Source organism: Hylobates moloch, unplaced genomic scaffold (genome assembly GCF_009828535.3).
Source record: "Hylobates moloch isolate HMO894 unplaced genomic scaffold, HMol_V3 SCAFFOLD_4, whole genome shotgun sequence".
Lineage (NCBI taxonomy): Eukaryota > Metazoa > Chordata > Mammalia > Primates > Hylobatidae > Hylobates > Hylobates moloch.
Window position 1 is genome coordinate 139078552 of NW_026652279.1, and position 7419 is coordinate 139085970.

Genomic DNA, 7419 nt, shown 5'->3' on the forward strand with positions numbered 1-7419 from the left:
GTTGGATCTGCCCTTCCTATACAAGCTTTCTTGGGTTCATGCCTACGGCTCCTGTGGGGTGACTTTTCTTCCTCCCCACTGGCCTTCTCATCATCTCCATCTCCATTCATATTTCCTATACTGAGTCCTGAAAGTCTGTTCTAATCCTCACTAAGGTCTATCTCTTTACTTTTCTTGTAGCACTTTTGGACTGTTAACCACAACTTAGCAAGCACTTGATTACATAAGAGACATCTATGGGTCACTATTGATTTCATGTGACTTAATTTCTTTTACGGGACAGGGACTTGAATGAGTTATATGTTCTTCCTGCACCATCCCACTACCTGACACAAAATGAGCTTAAGAAATATTTTTTATAAATTGATAATGATATTTTAAAGTATTTAATTATACTTTATTAACTGGTCATTGAGCTCAAGAATAAGGCCAAACAATTTTAAGGTAAATGCACACATTCCTCATTTGGAATTTAAAACACATTATCAGCTACTCCTTACAGGGTCTACCACCTGCATTAGGCACCTTTTCACAGTACCTCATTGATTCCCTGATGTCTGTCTTCCAGCTCAGTATTATTTTCTATGATGTTATAGGTAGTGCAACTGAGTCTCAGTAATTCACTTAAGGTCATGTGGCTAGTTAGTTGTGGGACCAGGATTTGGAGCTAGGATTTGAATGCATGTCTATCTGGTTACACAGACTATGCTTTTTATTATTGTAATTGCAGAAAACCTAAACAAATTTTTTTCTTATTTTGGGGAAACAGTGTTCTAGACATCGGTAATATGTAATTGAAGTTTAACCTTAAATATTTCACCTTAAAATGCAAAGACAGCCATGTGAAATGTAAAGAATTGTTCATTGATCTTCATGAATGACTGGGTGTCAGTTTCCCCTTTCGTAAAATGGAAGAAAAGGATTAAAGTTACTTCTTGCTCTAATAAATCAGTCCAACTGACAAACTGCCTCTGTAGGAGTGTCTTAAAGTGCAGAAAAGTGGAAACAGATTCTAGGCTAATATTTTTTTTTATGTTACTTTCATTACTCATGCCTTGAGCAGTACTGCTATGGATATAGTTTTTTTTTTCTTATTATTACTTAAAAGTTATTGATAGATTTTATTTATGAATTCATTAGTAGCTAACTACTATGTAAATTTCATTTCTATATATGAGCAAAAAGTTGTATCAAATTTTAAGAATTCCTATCTGCAAACTTGTGAACTAATTTTGCATTTATGAGAGGTTTTTTTTTTTTTTTTCTTTTTTTCGGCTAGGTAAATGTGGAGCCTTTTACAAATTTGTTTTTTTTAAACGTTTATGAAGTGTCTAGGAAATCTATCAAAATTCCAGATTGGCTAAGATCACTTCTCAAAGTTAGAAAGTTGATGATAGGCAATGTCCCAGTATCTCCTTTAAATGCTTTATCTAGAAGTTCCTGAAGACAGAGTTTAATGCAATTCGGAATTCATTTCTCAAAGAGGTTTGCCATGGGGAGCATTCCCAAAATAAACCTTTTCCCCGGTGATAGAACAAAGAAAAGCCCTTTTAGCCACACAAAAAAGTTAGTACTTTCATATAATCCTCTTGATATGAATGTGCCCTCCAAACCTACCTTGAACTCTCTAAATCATGAATGCTGAGAGACAAGGTGTGTGAAAAACACAGAAAGAGTTGGTTCAACTGGTTCTCCACATATTCCTCTGGGACCAGATTCAATGATCAAATAATGGTTGAAGTAAGAGAATAAAAAAGTTTTAAAGTGACTGCAAATATCAATAGCAAACAGGATGAGAATTTCTATTTCTTGAATTTTCTTTTCTATTAAGTGACTGTAGCTATCTGGATCCATGATTAAGAATTTTTTAAAATTAAGTATAATGTATGTACAGTTAAATGGACAGGGCTTAAATGCAGCTTGAAGAGTTTTGTCAAATGTTTGCAATCCTGTAACCCATACCTAAGGGGCTCTTTGAAAATTCATTTATTCTTTAAAAGTGGTAAAATTTGAATATTTTAGATTTGGACACTATTCCTGTTAAAACTTTCGTTAAGACACTATTTCTGCTTTATCAACTTATCTGATACATCTTATCAGCTTCTATAACTAAAATGTCACTCATAAATTAGAGGTGTGATTAAATGAGAGAATCTTAAATTTGAAACGTTATCAATGATTGCTGGATGGTGCCAAATTACACTTCATTCCCTGATGTAATTAAAATTTGATAGGTTTAATGTAACTAGAAATAAGACTTAATTAATTCTTTTCTGTGTATAGAAAATATGAGAAACAGACAGGATACACTCTTTTTTTCTGAGAAAAACAACATAGTTCAGCTATTTTAGGCTATGGTCTACTTTAATTAAAATTAGACAATAATTTGCTCTCCTGCTTATAACTTAAGTAATTTTTATTTTTTATTTTATTTTATTTTATTTTTATTTATTTATTTTTTGAGATGGAGTCTCGCTCAGTCGCCCAGGCTGGAGCGCAGTGGCGCAATCTCGGCTCACTGCAAGCTCTCCCTCCCGGGTTCACGCCATCTCCTGCCTCAGCCTCTCCGAGTAGCTGGGACTACAGGCGCCCGCCACCACGCCTGGCTAATTTTTTGTATTTTTAGTAGAGACGGGGTTTCACCGTGGTCTCGATCTCCTGACCTCGTGATCTGCCCGCCTCGGCCTCCCAAAGTGCTGGGATTACAAGCGTGAGCCACCACGCCCGGCCTTTAAGTAATTTTTATATTCCTTTCTTTGACATATTTTTTTCACCAATCTCAGTAAAACAAAAAATGAGTGTAACCTGGTCTACAAACTTCTTAAAACTGTTCACAGAACTTTTGTAACAACTTTGAAAATATATTAGAAATTCCAGTCTAAGAAGGCAGTCTGACCTGTGCCGTCTTGGTTTGTCAATGCGCACTGTATTTATTAAATTATTCTTAGGCCACTCAGTAATGGAGAAAACACTATCATTACTGTATGTCAGCACAGTCTTACCATGTGTAGTGCACTCTTTGGGAAGTTGTTATTTCATATGGAATATAATTTATAATGAGTTTATGTATTTTCTGTGACTCTAATTGTTTTCTTTAATTTTTGCCTTTCCTTATTTCCATTCTTTTGATACCTGAATGAAGTGTCCAAAGAGATGTGAAACAGTCAAAATAGATTAGAAAGCAAAAAGAAAGAGAAACTTGGATATTTACCTATTTACTGGTAAATAAAAGAGAGGTACTTTTTTTTTTTTTAAAGAAAGAAGAAGTTATTTGTAGTACAGAATAGAATGTGCTAGGAGAGGCCAAAAAGGAGAATTCCCACAGCAGGCTTTTTTTTTTTTTTTCTTCTTCTTTTGCTTTTAACAACTGTACTTAATCAATGAGATATTTTAAATTTCATTTCTGCTAATTATTAAGCTCTGGTAATGGAAATACCTTTTAATCAAAATCTGCCAAAATCTGTAAAGTTTCCGATTGTGCTTTGAGATTTAATTGTAGGGGAATAGAACTATTTGTATGAAAATTTAAAGGGAAACAATGATTTTACTGAGTGTTTATTTACTATACATTAGATGAACAATTTAACTTTCAGGCCAAGATTCATGGCATACTTTTGTCAAAGTGAGGGATCATCTGGGGCTTGCAAAGCCATGCCAATTTCATAAGGCGATTTTTGCTTATCTCTCCTAGTGATGCATGTATAGGAAATTGCTTCTTCTCTTTTGGGCCCTGCTAGACAGAACAATTATTGCTATCTGTGGAGAAAGTGATTCTGAAATGGCTTTATCAGCTGTGAATTATCCAAATAAAATTACTCACAGAATCTCATGGGAAATGCACAGGAGCCTTACTTCTTATGAGGGCAGCAGATAATGCAAAGCTGGCATTTGAGGGGGACATGGCCAAGGTAACAGGTGCCAAGTACCCTGCAGAGAGGTAGGCAGAATATAGAAATGGGAAATCCAAGAAGCGGTTAATTCCTTGAGTATCTTTTAATGTGGTAAAAAACACATAATACAAAATTTAACATATTAACCATTTTTAAGTGTACAGTTCAATAGTGTTAAATACATCTATATTGTTGTATAGCAGATCTCTGTAACTTTTTCATCTTGCAAATTTGAAATTTTCTGTTAAAGAATGATATGGTTTAGTTCTGTGTCCCCACTCAAATCTCATCTCCAATAATTACCATGTATTGTGGGAGGGACCCAGTGAGAGATGATTGAATTATGGGGGCAGGTCTTTCTTGTGCTGTTCTTGTGATAGTGAATGTGTCTCACGAGATCTGATGGCTTTAAAAACGGGAGTTGTCCTGCACAAGCTCCCTTTTGCCTGCTGCCATCCACCTAAGATGTGACTTGCTCTTTCTTGCCTTCCACCACGATTGTGAGGTCTCCCCAGCTATGTGGAGCTGTAAGTCCAATAAACTTCTTTCTTTTGTAAATTACCCTATCTCAGATATATGTTTATCAGCAGCCTGAAAACGGACTAATAAAAAGAACAACTCTCCATTTCTTCCTCCACCCAATCCCTAGCAACCACCATTTTAATTTCTGTTTCTATGAATTTGACTACTTTAGAAATCTCATACAAATGAAGTCATACTGTACTTGACTTTTTGGGACTGGCTTGTTTTATTTAGCTTAATGTCCTCAAGGTTCATCAATGGTGTAGCATATGACAGGCTAAATTATATTATTTTTAAGGCTAAATAATATCCCATTGTTTGTATATGCCACATTTATCATGAGTCTGCAAATACCTCTTTTAATTCTTTTCTCTATAGATCCAGAAGTGGGATTGCTGAATCATATAGCAGTTCTATTTTTTAATAGAGGTATTTGCAGACTCATGATCATGACAGCACCATTCACAACAACCAATAGGTGGAAACAGCCCAAACTTTATGCATGGATGAATGCACAAATAAATGGCTGAAAGGGGCCAACATGCAGTTCAGGCTGTGGCTTCAGAGGGTGGAAGCCCTAAGCCTTGGCACTTTCCATGTGGTATTGAGCCTGCAGGTGCACAGAAGTCAAGAATTGAGGCTTGGGAATCTCTGCCTAGATTTCAGAAGATGTGTGGAAACACCTGGATGCCCAGGCAAAAGTTTGCTGCAGGGGAAAGGTCCTCATGGAGAACCTCGGCTAGGGCAGTCTAGAAGGGAAATGTAGGGTCGGAGCCCCCACACAGAGTCCCTGCTGGGGCACTGCCTAGTGGAGCTGTCAGAAGAGGGCCACCATCCTCCAGACCCCAGAGTGGTAGATCTACTGATATCTTGCACCGTGCGCCTGGAAAAGACGCAGACACTCAATGCCGGCCCACGAAAGCAGCCAGGGGGGAGGCTGTACCCTGCAAAGCCACAGGGGCAGAGCTGCCCAAGAACATGGGAACCCACCTCTTGCCTCAGCATGACCCAGATGCGAGATATGGCATCAGAAGAGATCATTTTGGAGCTTTAAGATTTGACTGCCCTTTTGGATTTCAGACTTGCATGGGGCCAGAAGCCCCTTTGTTTTGATCAATTTCTCCCATTTGGAATGGCTGTATTTACCCAATGCCTTTACCCACACTGTATCTGGGAAATAACTAGCTTGCTGCACACAGCACGGGGACCCTGAGACGTTTTCCCCATGGTCTTCGTTATTAACATTAGGATCCTCGCTACTTATGTCAGTTTTTGTAGCTGGCTTGAATGTATCCTCAAAAAATGGAGGAGAAAGAAAATGGGTTTTTCTTTTCTACTGCATCGTCAGGCTGCAAATTTTCTAAACTTTGATGCTCTGTTTCACTTTTAAAATGGAATGCTTTTAACAGCACCCAAGTCACCTTTTGAATGCTTTGCTGCTTAGAAATTTCTTCCACCAGATACCCTAAATCACCTCTCTCAAGTTCAAGTTCCACATATCTCTAGGGCAGGGCAAAATGCTGCCAGTCTCTTTGCTAAAATATAACGAGAGTCATCTTTGCTCCAGTTCCCAACAAGTTCCTCATCTCCATCTGAGACCACCTCAGCCTGGACCTTATTATTCATATCACTATCAGCATTTTTGTCAAAGCCATTCAACAAGTCTCTAGGAAGTTCCAAACTTTCCCACATTTTCCTGTCTTCTTCTGAGCCCTCTAAACTCTTCCACCTCTGCCTGTTATCCAGTTCCAAAGTTACTTCACATTTTTGGGTATTTTTTTCAGCAATGCCCCACTCTACTGTTACCAATTTACTGTATTAGTCCGTTTTCATGCTGCTGATAAAGACATACTGAGACTGGGAAGGAAAAGAGGTTTAATTGGACTTAAAGTTCTACATGGCTGGGGAAGCCTCAGAATCAGGGCAGGAGGTGAAAGACACTTCTTACATGGTGGCAGCAAGAGAAAATGAGGAATATGCAAAAGCAGAAACCTATGATAAAACCAACAGATCTTGTGAGACTTATTCAGTACCATGAGAACAGTATGGGGGAAACTGCCCCCATGATTCAAATTATTTCCCGCCAGGTATCTCCAACAACATGTGAGAATTGTGGGAGTACAATTCAAGATGAGATTTGAGTGGGGACACAGAGGCAAACCATATCAGTATATAAGATAAATATATCTCTATCTATTTATCTTCTCTGGAGAGGTTGTTGTTAATTACCTAGTTATCTACTTCTCATAGTAGACGCCTGAGATTCAAGCATCACTGTGGGATCATTGAGCCCTCAGGTCCTAGATCTGGATGCTTGAGTAAGTTCAGAGAATCCAAAGTTGAGGTAGGTTGAGGGCTGGACTATTGAACTTTATCCTGTCTTGTTCTAGATTAACATAGTGACTGGGCTTGACTGAAATTACATAAGAAGAGTATAAGTTGATCCATCTGGAGGTATGAGGTTGAGGAAGTCTGTGTCTAGGAACTAGAACAAAGTTGGGTACTCCTGATAAATTTTAGACAAATTTCCACTTTTTGACAATTTGGCAAGAAAGTAGACCTGATATTTAGGTGAATTTGACAATCAGGAACCTGATATAGGTGTATTCATATTTTTCCAATTCCAAATTAGTTGGAAAAGTGAGTGAATGATTATCATTACTGGAATGCTTTGCAAGAAATTTGTCCAGAGCAAGAGCTGTAACATATTTAGACTGTCACAATTTCTGTTCTTCCAGTATCTTTATCCATTCATTAATCTAGATATTCACAAGGAATAATCCATAGCTTATGATAGAGTCAAATATTTGTAAGAAAAGTGTTATTATTACTCAGGTATTGATAAGGTCTGGCTGTGTTCCCAACCAAATCTCACCATGAATTATAATAATTCCCATGTGCATGGGAGGGACCTGGTGTGAGGTAATTGAATCATGGGGGTGAGTTTTTTCGCTGCTGTTCTCATGATAATGAATAAGTCTCATGAGATCTGATGGTTTTATAAATG